General features: G+C 36.0%; 1 protein-coding gene across 4 annotated transcripts in view; it reads right to left on the bottom strand.

Annotated features, from left to right (window-relative positions):
- Positions 1 to 12122: 12122 nt before the first annotated feature.
- Positions 12123 to 16020, bottom strand: part of LOC104608861 (S-adenosyl-L-methionine-dependent methyltransferases superfamily protein) — a 66528-nt gene continuing 62630 nt past the window's right edge. For 2 of the 4 annotated variants that reach the window (XM_010274970.3, XM_010274971.3), the window contains exon 8: positions 13486 to 13922. The gene's annotated coding sequence lies outside the window, so the exon portion shown is untranslated. Of the gene's footprint in view, positions 12841 to 13485; positions 13923 to 14044; positions 14390 to 16020 lie in introns of those variants that run through there. The other 2 variants (XM_010274974.3, XM_010274975.3) reach the window with 2 other exon arrangements.

Here is a 16020-nt window from a genome sequence, read left to right as displayed (position 1 = left end):
AAAACATTGCTCATTAAATTTTGTTCTATATGTAGATGGCTCTTATTCTTCTCCGGTTGAAAGAGGTATAGATCACAGGCACATAGTCCATCTAAAGATCAATGGCATGCATTTAGTTAGGATTTAAAGACAGCCATCAACAAAACATCAAATACCTAGCTTTTTTTTTCTTTGTGATGCTTTGTATATACTTTTCCGAATCATCTCTTACAATCATGTTCTTGGCAGAAAAAAATTTTATAAGGATGAAGTTTTAGATCTAATACAATATTTTTGATATATGCAACATCTATCATGTAAATAGACATAAAAATGCAATAGCACATCAACTAGCATACAAAATATGAAAATAGGGTACTTAGTTACTATATCAACTCCCTCCTCAGGGTCTTCATGTACAGACTTTTTTTGAATTTTAATATAATATAAAGGTTCTATCTTATCGACAAAAAATAAAAAATAAAAACCTACCATGTGGTGTGTTTTATGAGAAAAAAAATCACTTTCTTAATTCCCCAATGTAGACACCCTATTTTGACCTTCCTTTGATATCTATAGACACTATTCCTAAGGGTATTATGGTCATTTTCCTAGTGAAACTGTTCAAGTAATTTTGAGCTTAGAAAAGAAGTAAGTACGCCCCACCCCTTTAATTTTACGAATTTTCAAAGTTTGCCAATTTGGGGCAAACGACTTGACTCAAAAATATAAAATATGCCAGACGTTACTGTCTTAAATTCTTGGATTTCTTAGCAAATTTTGATTGGAAAACTTGGATTTTGGCTCAAAGAAGGCCCTAATTCAAATTTGGGAGCTCATTTTTGAGATTTCAAGAGAGATGCCTCTAGCTAGGGCTCTTAAATCTTGATATATCCATGTTTAGGTTCGAATTCAAGCTTGTTTTGGAAGTTTTAGTCCTCCCCACCCAATAAATAGGATGTCTTGGGGAGACTTGAGGCATTAACTAGCACAAGGAAGTAGTGTACAAGTGAATTGAAGCTCTCTCTCCATGGTAGAGAGCAAGCCACTTGAGTGAGAGTTTTTGGAGAGAAGAAACAAAAAACAAATTCTCCTTGTGAGGTGAGTGGTCTCTCCTAATAAGAGCAATCCTCTTAGTTCTTTAAATTAATCTTTTAATGGCTTGTTGCAAGTTCTACCGCTTGTGTATTATTAAAGCTTCTTTATATTATGCTCATGCATGATATAGAAATAATGATTACAATTGTTTGAATATCATGTAGCTCTTCCACTTAGGCATGTTGACTAGGAAAACTGTTTTTGGGATCAATGAAGGCAATACTGTTTCCCTTTAAAAGAGACGGGTTGAGTAGAGAAAGCTGTGGTACCCCTGCTTTCATGATTTTATAGGTCAAAATAATGAAATATAAATCCCAAGAAATAGAGGAATGGAGTAGAGACCTGAATATTGAATTTGGCCCTTGCGCTTGTAGTGTATAACACTTTCCACACTCGAATCTAATCCTTTACCTAGCCTCATCAGAGGCCGGGATTTGGAATCACTTAAATGCAATCGGGATTTGCTCCTCACATAGCACACTTCACACTGACCTCACAACCCTATCTCACCATGTATTATGAAGTGTGAACATCTCCTGTGAATTATAATACAAATCACGAGAGATGTTCCCAAGGTACGACTGGGAGGCATTGTGATGTTGGTGTGAGGAGTGCCTTGTAAGGGGCAGATCTGGCTTAAATGGTTTTGTACTTAGGGCCCGTTTTGTTCATGGGAATAGGGGTTTGGAATTGGAATCGGAATAGGTCATTCCAATTCCAACTGTTTGGTTAGGTGGAATTGGAATCCCATTCACATTATTGGTGGAATGGTCATTCCCTCCCCCTCAGGAATGAAATTTACATTCCAGTTGATTTCAATTTCCATTCTGATTCCCGATAGAACCAAACAAACTATACGAATAGACTATTTCAATTCTAATTATGATGGATTTTGATTCCTATCTATGCCATTTTAATTCTTTTTACTAAATTTTTGATGTAAAAATTAGGTGGTGACTACCATTTCCCCATACCATTTATTGATTTAATGTTGTGACTTGGAACACCACACTCATGAACAAAATAAAGTTGCTAATGTAGGTGGTGTTGATAGCATGTTTATATCCATGATAATAAGTGGTGTTCTATTGGTTGTAGATGATTCTCGTCCCCAATAACTTGTGGAGAAGGACCATCCCACATCAATTTCTCATCAACATTTATTTTTTGTGGGTGATCCCCATCCACGAGTGGATGGGACCATATTGCACCGAGAGGCTATGATTCTTCTCTTCCCTTTGTGGCTAACAAAGTAAAGGCCCATTGCTGACCAATGGAACCTATAATTTGATGATATATCTTTTAATTTTTTAGCATAAGTTCTATTATTTTTATTGAAGTTTTAAATACTTCAATATTTTTATTGAATTATTTAAATTTTTAATAAAAAATATTTTTGCTATTTTTTAATTATTTTCTCACTTATTTTTTGTTAAAATAATTTTTTATTGATTAATATGAATTTATCAATAATATTTTCAAAATTAATTTGGATTATTGAGTATAATTACTTATTTATAAACAATTGTGTAGTTATTTCAAAAACTAGCTATAAGATGTATAGAATCAAAAAGTGTGGTGTGGAACACACATAAAACATAGCTGTGGGTGTAGACTAATTCATTCCACACAATCTATCCACAGCTCAAAATATTATGGTATGAATCGGTTCATACTAAAAGTAGTGTGGTGTGGATTATAATAATGTAGTGTGGAGTAATCCACATTCACCGATTTCTTATCCACACTAGAATGTTTAGCAGGTGATAAATTTAACAAACACCTGTTCATAAGAAAAAGGGTAACCCTTTTTGCATTATTGTTAAGCAGATCCTTGTCTACTTGTACCATAAGAAAAAGGGTGTGCCCATATCAATGCCCCAAATTAAGGTCATAATCAGCAGGATGTGGGCCCCAACGGATCAATATAGAAAACCATTCTATGGGAATATTTCATTGATACAACTGACATCGAGCTGATATCAGAAAATTCCTATTGAGTGGCAATGGGTAAGTGGGACTCGGCCCACAAAATATATCCATCCAGTGGCTGGGGTGTAAGGATATGAGGTCTATTCCGTCAAAGTCGTGGACAGGGACCAATGGACCATGTTGGGTCCGTCACTGTCTAATCAAAATACCGGTGTTGATAGAAACATCAACACAAAACCCAAAACATTCGTTTACGCCTTTGTAAAGCCTTAATCAGAGCAGAGATGCAGATGCAGATGAGATGAGATGAGATGTATAGCAATAGGATAGGGGAGTGGGGTATTTGATACGTGCTGTTGGATCCGTATGGATAGGTGACGTGGACATTGATGGTTTTGATACCGTTGATGTGACAGAAGAAAAGGATAGCATGTGACAAGTCACGTATGATTTGATGCCGTGAACTTTGACCACCATTCACCTCATTATCACCCAATCCAGAGACCCCTTAAAATCAGGCTTTAACCGTACACACACGTGGTAACGGTCCTCTCAAGTAACGCCCATCATCTTAACACGTGTCCATCCGTCATTCCCCTCTCCCACTCCAAGCTTTAAAAGCCCTCTTCTGACATCTACTGAAAATCTGCAGTTGGCACTGACTCTCACGTGCCAGTTATTACTCTGACACACGCTCTCAACCCCACATTTGAATAACTGGTCTGGTCTGCATGGCCTGGTCCCTCTTTCTCTCTCCTCTCCACTTCTTTCTCCTTCCTCCGATTAGTCATTCCTTTTGTTTTCTCCTCCCTCTTATATATAATTTAATTTAACACAGAATTGTAATTATAATGATTTAAATAATAATCAAGAATGAGAAATTAGGGTGGGCACACCCCACCTTTGATGCATGCACTTCATGAAAGGTACTTTTCTTTTAAAAAAAAATAAAAAAAATGTGTTTTTTTTTAAATATGTTTGTATAAAGATTTACTAGTCTTTTCAAATAGGGTATGCCTAGAGATGATATCTTAATAAAACTAATTTTATATTAATCCTGATGCTGATTAGCACTAAATTATTGTCAAATGCTTGTTAACCTGATGCTGATTGTCATTTTCATGCATTGAAGTCATGGCTATCAATCTAGTCCATAAGGTTGCCGAGTATAGACTGAAAATTTAAATGCATTGATGGGGAGGTGAAGACGTGGAAAGTGGAAATGGACTAGATGTATTAAGTATGGAAGGCTCAGTCATATGTGTTAACCATGTAATCAATATAATATTGGCCAGTAAATAGGAAGCAAAATTAACCATGTAATTTATTTTATTCATAAAATAAATATGATGATTAAAGATAAAAATATTATATGGTGAAGGTGGTCCAAGCAAAATGAAACTTGATTTTCATTTGGGAGAACACTGATGTCCAGAGTTGCATTTGCAATTTTATCTGAAGAAATCCCATAGAAAGTAGGAGAATTCCTGCAAATGAAAATTAATTGAATCCTTTCAAAGTAAATCCGGGGAGTTATTTGAGCACATCCTGTTTTTGATAAATGACCTACCATATTATAATTTTTCTTCCATAAATAGAGTATCTTTCATCTTTTGTTTTTTTTTTTTTTGAGTATACACATATTAGCAAGCTGAGGATGGTCACTTGGAGAAGTCCTGTCTGTTTTATTAATTATGGACACCTTCTTAATTGTTGGTTAAACACTACTTTTTTATAAATTTTTGTAATAGTTTTTTTTTAATCATTTTATGTAGAAATGCTTATTATAGGTAGAAATGCTTATTGTAGATCCAAACTTCGACACAGTCATTAATTGCTCTCAATGTAGCCTGTGAGGTTACCAAAAGTCTACAAAACTGAGTGTGTTTTGATGGCAGAGTGAAGGATGTGGAAAGTAGAAATGGTCCAAAAATTTACAGAATGTTCAATGAAATATAAACCATTCAGTCAAGACAACATTTGTTACAAAATAGGAAGGAAAAAGGTTTATCTAAAGACCAATTGTGATTAATGTTTTTCCTATTAGAATGGCTAAGGTGGTCCAAACATTAAGGAACTTGGTCTTCCATTTGATACATCATTGTTTTGGAGAAAGAAAAAGCAAATGATCTAGATAACTGCATTGATGCATTTCTATATTCATGAATGTTCTTTAACTAAATGCATGTCCCAAAGAAAGTGACAATTTTTTGACTTTGAATCCTATTGTTGTGAACTTAGGGTGATCATTTGGCCACATTCCATATTTTTGAAAAATGGAGCAAACCCCTAATTATGTCCTTTTTTCTTACAAAAAAAATCCTATTTTTTCTGAGTAATTAAGTCCTTACTTAAAAGAACAAAATAACCCCATATTCTAGCTTTTATTGATACATATTGAAGTAGCGTTTTGTGTTTCACTTATCAAAAATTGGATATGCCCATATCAGCAAACAAAGGATGGCCATTTATGTAAACCATGCTTTTCTATCAATGGAGCAACCTCTAAAATCACAGTAAAGTTATTTATGAGTAAAGATAAAAATAAAATAAAATTTTATAATGTTTTTTTATCATTTTAGAAAGAGATTTTAGGAATCCTTTCAGGAAGGATGTCTGGAATCAGCATCCACACCTAATCTTGTACAACTCTTGGATGCTTTCTATAGTTTATCATAAAACTACAGTCAGATGCTTGTGGATCACCTCTTCAAATGCATTCAAGTAGTCATAGCTATCTATCTAGTAGTCTATTAGGTTATGTCTAAAGATTAATGACCTGATTATCTTGATGGGAAAATGAATAATTGATGTAGAAAGAAGAAATGGTCCACACATTAATCAGACACTCAATGATATATATTAACCATTTTGTCAAAGCATATTGTCCATAAAATGGGAAAGGGGAGATCCATCTAAAGAGAAATTATGATGAGAGTAACAGAAAGTATTCCTAGCTTTAGGATGGTTAGGGTGGTCCAAACAATGAGAAGTTTGGTTTTCATTTCGTACAACATTGATTTTAAGAGCTTCATTCAATAATTTGTTTTCTTATCAAGATTCTTTAATTAAATGCAACTCCCACAGAAAACAACAACTTTGCTGTAAAGGAGAATCAGTTATAGGAAAAGGGTAATCTTGAACAAGACAGTAAAATAATAATATTAGAACTTCCTTTCCACAGTTTATTTGTGTTGGTCAAGCTTGTCATAAGAAAACCATGTAGAATTTGTAAACTGTTATTATAGTTTAGTGGAATGAGATCATCTAATCAGTACTATATTGTATTAAACATTCAATCATTGATATAAATTGTTCCATGCAAACAACTGTGGTGTATTTTGATTGCATCACTAGGGATCTCCAACTATTTCATGGAAACATACTAATCTAATAAGATTGGGTTTATCTATATGATAGCTCAACAAGCTAGAGGTCCAAAGTTCTCCTATCTAGCTAATTAGGCAAAATTTCTCCTCACTTTAGTACTATTTTGTCCCTTAAAAAGAATAGTATATATATATATATATTAAGTACTAGCTTATTCATTACCCTAATAATTGATAATCCTAGCTCATAGGTTTTTTATGTTACAACTTTGCCCTCAAGGTGTCATATTTAACTTTATTTTAAGAGCTTTTGAGGTTAAGAAAGCTGTATCTTTCTAAACCAAGCCTTTTCTAATATTTCTTTTCTTCATATTTTCAATTTCACCCTTTTGTGCTATATCTTATAAAGTGAATAGCCATGATTTAGAGTATATATATTAATTAAGTTTTATGAGGATCTCCTCATGATGCCTTGTATTTGGATGGCTTAACTAGTTATTAATAAAATGAATTTAATAGGAATAACTAAAATGCATCTTACCCTTAAACTATGATTTGGAAGCTTGAAGCAACAAGGAGTGATGACATGGAATATTATTATGACCATTGAATCACCATATGTTTAGCATCCTTGTCCTGTCCATGTTAGCTTGATACATCTCCATCTACAGCAATTTTCCTTGTAAATAATATTTTTACTCTTTCTTTCTTTTGAATTTTGATATGTTATTTTATTTTATGTGGGTGGTCTTCTATCTTCTAGCTAGATGGATGACATGGAAAATTCATAAAAGCAATCTCATTCATATAACTCTCTCTGTATTTTGAAGATAAGCGACTCTTTGAATCATTTTCTCTTTCCATTTCTAATTTTATGTTTTCCTCTTTTTGAATAAAAAGTTCAAAATAGTAGATCTTTGTGTCACATGCAAATGGGTAATTGGGTACGTATTAGGTTGGAATCTGTCCCATAGATTAAGGTGAAATGGCAAAATGCATGCGTCCACCTTCCACTTCCATGTCAGCTACCAACAAATTAAATGAATGGAAGCTAACAAACAGAATTTCAATTAAGTGTATTTTGTTTAAACAATAATAAACCTAGCTAGACTCTCTTAGAAACCCTAATTTTATCTTATTTAACAATATTTAAGTAGTAAAACATGCATGCAAGGAAGGGATCAGATACGAAGTGTACGTTAACATAACAGGTGTAGTTATTTATTTATATTTGTTGTGTGGGACACATGGATTGGACAACACAAGAGATGCTGCAGAACTTTAACCTAAACATTAAATAATGTAATTCTTTTAGACTATTGCAGAGTACTATATTCAGATTTAAATAACTATGCATGTACTTGTTTGGATCTTCAATAATTACAACAAGGACTTCATTCAAAAACTTGTTGGGTCACATTATTCATTGTTCAGTTTCAACTTTCAAGCAAAGAGAGAGAGAGAAATTTTGAGTATTAGTAGAAACATTTGTGTTTCTTGTTGAACAACTGGATATCAGAAGAAACACTCGTGTTCCTTACGATTTGACAAGTCATGTAAATTCCTCTTTTGAGTTTCATCCACTGAAGCAGCCAAAAGATTCAAAGGAAGAAAGTACAAATACAAGAAAACTTCTAACAGGACTTACTTGCATGCCTTTGAATGGTTCCTTCGACTTTCTCTGGAGCAAAAGCGATTTTCTTTTAGGGTTCAAAGCAGAAGTTAAATCATTTGCATAGATTGAATTATCAAAAACTTTGGCAAGAGCCAAGAGGAGGTGGGAACATTGTTAGGATTGTTAAAGCTTTGATTTTGAATGTACCTACCTACATATAGCATAAAAGTGGGGTAAATTCTGGGCAAACCCCAAACCAGTGGACCCTACATGTAGGGAACATCTTCTTATTTTATTTTATTTTTTTCATTTTCTTTGTTTTATTGCAATCAGGGACACAACAGATGAGAAGTGCCCAACTGGTCTCTGTGGACATTGTAAATTTCAGCTTTTTTGCTATTATCTCTCTAATACTTTATGATGTTTCTTAAATTCAGGGATGCTGAATTGCTGATGATGATGGAACAAATTTTTAAGGGAAGGATAGTCCCAAGCCAAGGGCCAAGATCAAAATTAGTGAAATACAAGTGGGGAGACAAGTTACAATTTAATTTTTGGTCTAGAGAATCTTTTAGACCTACTCAAGTTTGTGAGACGTTTGGATTGATTTGGAATATGTGCTCTACTTCTACTTGTAAAGGCATCAAAAGGGTTCAAAAATGCTGATCTGAAGTGGACCCATTTGCAATCGGATTGGCACATTACATTTACAGCCCCAAGTATTTTTCCTATTTTCTTTTTGGTGTATAACGTGGCTTTAGTCCCCACAGGAGCGGGGGGGCTATATATATATATATAGAATATATGCTAGACCCAGTTAGTAGGGTTAGTGATAGAGGGGATGCACGAGCGTGTGGGCCTATTGGAATTCATGTGAAGAGTGGGTTATTAACCAAGGCCTCCTAACCAATTGAACTACTGGATCACGGGCTACCCAAATCATTAATACATTGAGTTTAAGCTACTCAAATGTCATAAGACGAATGACAAAGGATTGGTCAGGTCGAATGAGGCCAAGCCGGCCAGTAGTATCCTTAGAAACAAACATCAGTTGTAGATCAGTCTGAACGCGTAACTTGAAGTAATACACTTACCATTCTGTAATTGATTTATTGTAGTCTGCTTTTTCTTTTTGGTTTGTTGTTAGTTTTCAAATCATATAAGAAGAAAATAAATGAATTTAAGAAGAGAGAGAGAGAGAGAGAGAGAGAGAGAGTACACACAGTGAGGACGTGAGACTGAAGTCTGAGAGAAGATTAACCTTAAAAGCCAGTGACAGAGAGATGGGAAGAGGCTTTTTGTGGGCTGAGGGGTTGGGGGGGTCAACTACTGGCTACTGCCCAACCCCTCTGGGCCTCTGCTAACAAAATTATGACGGTGGGAAGGGGTGGGCCCTTACCCCCGACAAGCGTGGGGTTGTCTTGTCAAATCACGCTCTTTTAAGTGGCCTCCTCCTTATCACACACCGTCTGGGTTTTCCCTTCAATCTGCTCCCACAAATTTACTTAAATATCCTCCCTCTTGCATGGCTTCTCTCTCTCTCTCTCTCTAGTTGTTTATATTTTATTATTTGGGATTTGATTAATGATCTTTGATTAATAGATTATTAGACAAATAATGACTTTAGGATTCTGTTTGTGTTTGCTAATCTTATTTTATTATCTCATATTCTTATATGTGATTTAGTTGGTCTTCTTTGCTAATTAGTAGCTAAGTAGACAAATAATCACTTTGTTAGAACAAAACACTTGGACCTGAGAGAAATGATTTAGTTTTTGACTATGATACCATGAACAATATGGGGAGTCTACATCACTCAACCATCATCATTAATCTTTGATTATTGTGGAAATTGTGACATCCCCACTTGAGATGTAAACCTTCCCCAAACCTTTTTTTGGAAGATAATGGTACAAGTTGGATCCAGCTTCCATCATCACCCTTCATTTGTGATCAAATGGTGATAGCTTTTTGGATGAACATCACGTGGGTTGAGATATTAATAGTAGAAGACAGTGATCAAATGGCTGTCATGGATACTGTTCTTCAATTGGGTGATGAATTATGCGAAAGTGAGAGGTCTCAGGGACCTCTCTAATAACAGATGTTGGTGGGTCATTGGTTCAAAATTTTGGATCTTTGTTCATACTACATGAGATCTTCTGCATGTGAATGATTAAAAAAGGAATATAGCTTCAGTCTATTAATTTGATCATATCTATGTAGTTGAAGTTTCTAATACAATCCAGGATTTGTATTCAAACTGAGAGAAAAAAAAAAATTAATAATATATGTTAATGCCATAGCCTTGACAGTCAGTACATGAATCATGCATATAAAAGAGAAATCTATAGATGAATTACTCAATTACCTTCCATGGAATTTCTTCTCTCAAACACATCACCTAAATTGAAAGTTAGTAGAATAAATATATGTGCAACGTGTACGTGGGAGCGATTTCAAATCATCATCAATAATTGCTGTGTACAACAGATTCTTTTTCTTTTTTTTTAATGAAAAAACAGATTCTTTTTTCTTTCTTCTGGCAAGTAAACTCCTTCTCAAATGCATAAAAACGAGTAGTTCTAAAATTCTACTAACCCAACAAACTTTCGAGGAAAAATGCATTTTTTGTGTAGGGCCCATATGTTGACGACCCGATTTAAAAAATCTCCAAAACAAAATTGAAAATGTAGTTAAATAAATAAAAGGAAACATTTGAGAAAATATTGAACATTTTGAGAGGTCATTATTATACTAATTTGTTTTTTCCACTCTCTCTCTCTCTCATTCTTTTTGTTAAGTCATTAATTTTGGGCACACGCCCTGCCTTGATAAACAAATTATAGCCCTCGTTAAGTAGACAAAGGAAAAGTGCTAAGCCAGTCCTGAAGAAGCCATTCAAACAAGAATCCAGTTGCTTCTATCTCATACTCGATCTCGATAACGTTTTGGTTGGCTTGGATTCTAAGGACAACCCTAAAGCTATGGTCCTCGGGATTGGGCATGGCATCACACTTATATCCATTGGTGTGGTTGGGGGTTGCCCAAATTATTCTCCTTTTTTTCCTAATTAATAAATAAATGGTTTAAATGTCAAGAGAATGTGGAGAACTCCTTCATTTAAGAAACTTCACAGGATCTTGATACCAACAAAGAGGGTCCATACAGAAATTCAAGGATGTTATTATCTGATCAAACTCTTAGTCTTCTCAGTGTATCACTATCCTTTCATACTTTGTTCAGTGTAAATAGCACATGGGTCTCAAGAACCAAGAACTTCCACATTGATGTTCATTCATCAGAGGGATTAAAATTAAAGTGTAATAAGCATTACATGGCCTAAATGAAGCCAAATGAACCTAAATTTGTCCAACTGGGCAAAGTCCATTCTTCCAGAAGTATGTGGTCACAGGAATTTTGTATTTGGCTGGAAGTTCAATTTTGATGTTAGGACATGGGATCTCTACTGTGATGACTGATGAATCCCCATCACAGCACGGAGGCATCAAGGGGGAGAGAAGGGGGCCCATGCCTTGATGGGGCTCTTCTTGTAGGCCTTGCTAGTCTTGGGCAACAAGGGATTGTTCTTCCACCATCAATGGCTCCCTTGTCATTCAATTTGTGAATGGCTCATGAATAAAGCGCCATTATTGGTACGGCCAGGGTAAGTGTTTCCAATGAACTCAACAAGTATTAGCTGCCTATGGGCAACCCCAGGATAAATTATACGTGCAACTGCATTTAGAATCCAAACAAGCTGCATTTATTCCTGCAGCTTTTGGTACATCTAGCTGTAAATATCCTTATATTCCTCTTGATCTTTGGAAGTTTGTTAAAGTGGGTTGCTAGTCATCAATGTTGTTCTATCAGATGATCTGTCCTTGACAGCTCTTGGTTACCTACTTCTCACTCACACCTCTCATCACACAGACACGCGCAAGCGGCAGCGCATGCATGCACAAGGAATTAAAAGGCAGGCCGCAGGCGGTCCATCCATCAAAGACAAGACCCATTTCATTTACAACCTTAAAACTTGTCCAACAAAGTCTATCCAGGACCTGGCCTGTCGGCTTTCTTATAGGCCCAAGTGCCCAACCCTGGAAGCAATCCATCCAACACCAAGTTGTAATGCTTTGTGGAAATGTTTACTTGAAGTGCAGGATTACAACTCTAATTAACCATTCACCAGATCTCCAATTATCATCTCTAGGGAACAAAAGATTTCTACAGATTTCATTCCTTTGAACATGTTGTAACAAACTAGTTCTAAGGTTGTTAACAAACTGGGCTGCCCATATATGTGGATAGCATGGTTACACAGAATAAGAGACAGAGTATTGTCTAGAAGCCTTAATTGCAGTTTTTAGGGCCAAAACCACCAACAAAGACCCTACCCAGAAAAGGCCCATATGGAATCCTTCTCAGAATGGTTGGTCGAAGACATGTTACCTAACCAATAAAGTATAAACTGGTGGTTCCTTTTGATCTGATTGTATGTGTCGAGTCTGGATGCACACCGTATAATAGACAAAAAGCAGTACTCTGCCAAGTTTGGCTGGAATCTAATGGGTGCATCTAGCATCGTATTCGTGGCCAGTATTGTCTCTTTGATTGACAAGGCCTTCTGCCATGGTTTCTTGATATAACTACAACCTTAGTAATGTTGCATACTTGCAAGTGCCAGAGTATTGTACCTGAGCTGAGATAGGGCATTTCTTCTTAAGACCAGGCACCATCTACTCAGATTCAGGTCTACTTACGCCCATTTAAGTAAATATCCAGAACATGGTGAGAGTGTCCAGACATTAGGGGCCTCCCACTTGCTACCTTTCGACTGTCTAAGACCAGAGTACTAGAGGGTGTTTGACATCTTGGTGTTTTCTGCTGTTGGATTGAAATAAGTAGCCGCATCAGCATTTTTACATAAACAAGCAGATATTGTATTTGTTCATGGCTTCATGCTACTGTATAAATGGACGTCAATGCAACGGCATACTCTAATACTTGACGTATCTACAATCAGGCAAGCGATGCTACAATGCCTCTATGATGTGACTACTAGAAAATGGAAAAGCAAATTACTTTTCTAAGTTGTCACATTCTGAGTCTCTGACTGCAACCATGTTTTCAATAAAAGAAAAATTAACACCTTGATGTCTTGAACACCTAATCAGCATATATTAGAGTATTGCTGATCAATGGAAAAACATTGAATTATTAAATTATCAGGAGTGTAGAGCATTGCTGATCATAAAAAGGTCATTACCAAATGTGGGTCCTAGTTATCTAGGGTCCTTGAGAGAGATGAACTAACTTGATGGTTATTCTCATGGTGAAATTATCCAAGTAGGCCCAATTGATTGCTCGAATGTGTTAGTGTGTTCTACAATCAGACAGGAAGTATGGATCCATCTATATGATGCTTTCCTGCAGTTTTGTCAGACTCAATCTGGAAATAAACCAATTTTGGTCATTAGGAATCAAACAGTTCGAATGTCGAGCTCATCTGCTTAACTCAAATAGGAGGTGTAAAATATAAAATAATAATAATAAATAGTTCCAGATTATCTTCTGAAGTTTGATATCAAAATAAGCTTATAACAATATATATTTTAGGATATAGCACCTACTTATACATGTATTTGGGGCAACCTTGACTAAGAACTAGGCATCCCAGAACTGTTTTGGCTACTGACCCCTCGCCTCGGCACTCCATCCATCTGGCCGAATCCAGAGATTTGAAAATAGTGCTTCCCCCGCAATTGACACTTGTCATTGTTGTTATTTCTATTAAAGAACTTAAACATCTTTGGAAACGACCATGATTTCGCCAACCTGGGTTACCTCATTGATTAGCAGACGAGGTACTACTAGTTTATTGTTGTTCAATGCTGGGAAAGTAAGATGATCTCCCCTTGTTATCAAATGCCTCGTTAATCAATTCCAATCATTCCTTGTGTTATCACCTAATGGATTCACCAATAACAATGTTTAGGTAATAGCAGCATGATCTCTTCCCCAGTTCTTGACAATTATAAAAATAAACAATTGCACACAAGTATGTGTGTGCTCAACATAATTAATAATAGTTTTCAATTCAAGAATAAACCCTATGTTGATAAAGTTGATAAAATAACTTACCAAGTATGTGCAACAGATCATGCTTTGAGCTTAGATTAAGAATATCTTTGACATATAGAGCCATAATTTATAGACATGGACTGGGTTTGCGCAGAACCAATCAGGACCTCATTAGGTCCAACTTGACCTGGGCTATTCTCCATAGTGGGCCAAGGTCAGCAAATTTAGCATAATTTTGTTACACAAAGCATGAGTGGTGACATTCCACAATGACTCTAAGCAACTGCCACAGAGCCTCCAAATGACAACTTCAAACTCTGCATGATCCTCTAAGTTATAACCATATTGCATCCTGTGATGGTTGTATTATCAATCACTTCATGCTTGTCTTCAGTGTAAAAATAAAACACGATGCAACCCTTGAATGCATTTCTAAATATGCCTCTTTTATTAATACAAAAATATCAGTAGCAAGTATTTAGGTAGAATATAAAAGAAAGGTACATCTCTTACTACCACCCAGTGTCAGTACACACTAGCTGGTACCCCAGACAACTCATCCCCAAATACATAGGTTCTCTTCGCCCTCCTTAGCCAAATGTTTGCAATAAAATTGGAAGGCCTAAGCATCCAACTGAGAAATCTGTTTATTTCAATCCCAAAGGTCATGCTTCCCTCAAACAGTGTCTCAGCTAAGACAATTAATCCAAGAATTCATCCGATCAATTACCACCTGATACTCACATTTGACATTGATCTTCCCCAAGACCCAAGCAATGACCAATTCTAAGGCCTCTCTCTCTCTCTCTCTCTTTATCAGACTTGCATTCTAGCAGATGGAGATTCCATTTTTTCTAGAAATCTCAGAAACCTTAATCTACAGTGATGGCATCTTAGAGGTCAGCAAATTCGGATCTCGCATGTCAATCCTCTATATATTTGTTATCCATTCTGAAGCCTCAGGTTGCCCGGGCAAGAGCTTTGGAAGCAGGCCTATGGACATAGATGAGTTTCACAAGAACAAGTATGATCATAATTTGGTAGCTAAGATGATTCTCTAGCCTCAAGAAATGGCAGTAGCACTGATGTCACTGATGTTCGAGCCAATGGTGTTGGGATATCCTCTATGCTGCCAAAGAGTGTCAGCAGAAACAAATCAGTCAATGAAGTGTTGGAGGAGATCGCTCCTAGTGGTAGTTATCTGAAAATCAGAACTGTCAAAGGACAGTGTTTTAAGGACTCTGGAATTAAGCACATGACTGGAGGATTATCTTGCAAAGGTAGAAGCTGTTACAGGGGTGGGACCTTCCGCAAAAGATCAGCAGCAGGCAGAGGGATCAATTCCATTTTCAGGAATGGAGTGAAGGGAGGAGCAGCAGTAGGAATGGGAGGAGGAAGTGGAAAGTGGTGGAAGAATTGAGAGAAAACAAGAGGAAGTGGAAAGTAGTGGAAGAGAATTGACAGAAAACAAGAGGAAGTGGAAAATAGTGGAAGAGAATTGACAGAAAAATAAAGGAAGATAATTAAGTTAAGAACAAAATGAATTGGCCGAGAGATTGGAAACAGGTTTACACAATTGAGCTAGAATATTTAGTAAAACAACTAGAGGAAGATAAGACACGATTTGTGAAAGAGCTGGCAGAACAAAGAATAGGTTTCACGACTCAGAAATCTTATCTTAGAACTGGAGAAGTGCAGTTTTCCTCATATTCTTTGGAGAGTTTGCTCTTTGCATTAGTATGGTTATTTAGTGACCCAAGAAGAATAAGGCAGAAAGAAAATTTTCTTTTGAATGATGATAAAGATATAGAAGGTTTAGTGCCAGTTTGACTAGGCATTATCTTTCTTAGGAAGTCCATCTCAAAATCATGTATTTCTTCAACTGGTACTGTTTTGAGGCAGTATCCATTCATGCATAAAGAGTAACTAAAAGTTTGTGACTAGAATTTCAAGAGAAATTCTAGGAATCTGAATGTGGAAGGT

Source organism: Nelumbo nucifera, chromosome 7 (genome assembly GCF_055504915.1).
Source record: "Nelumbo nucifera cultivar China Antique chromosome 7, China Antique-T2T, whole genome shotgun sequence".
Taxonomy (NCBI): domain Eukaryota; kingdom Viridiplantae; phylum Streptophyta; class Magnoliopsida; order Proteales; family Nelumbonaceae; genus Nelumbo; species Nelumbo nucifera.
The sequence above is the reverse complement of the archived record's forward strand: the minus strand, read 5'-3'. Positions and strand labels throughout refer to the sequence as shown.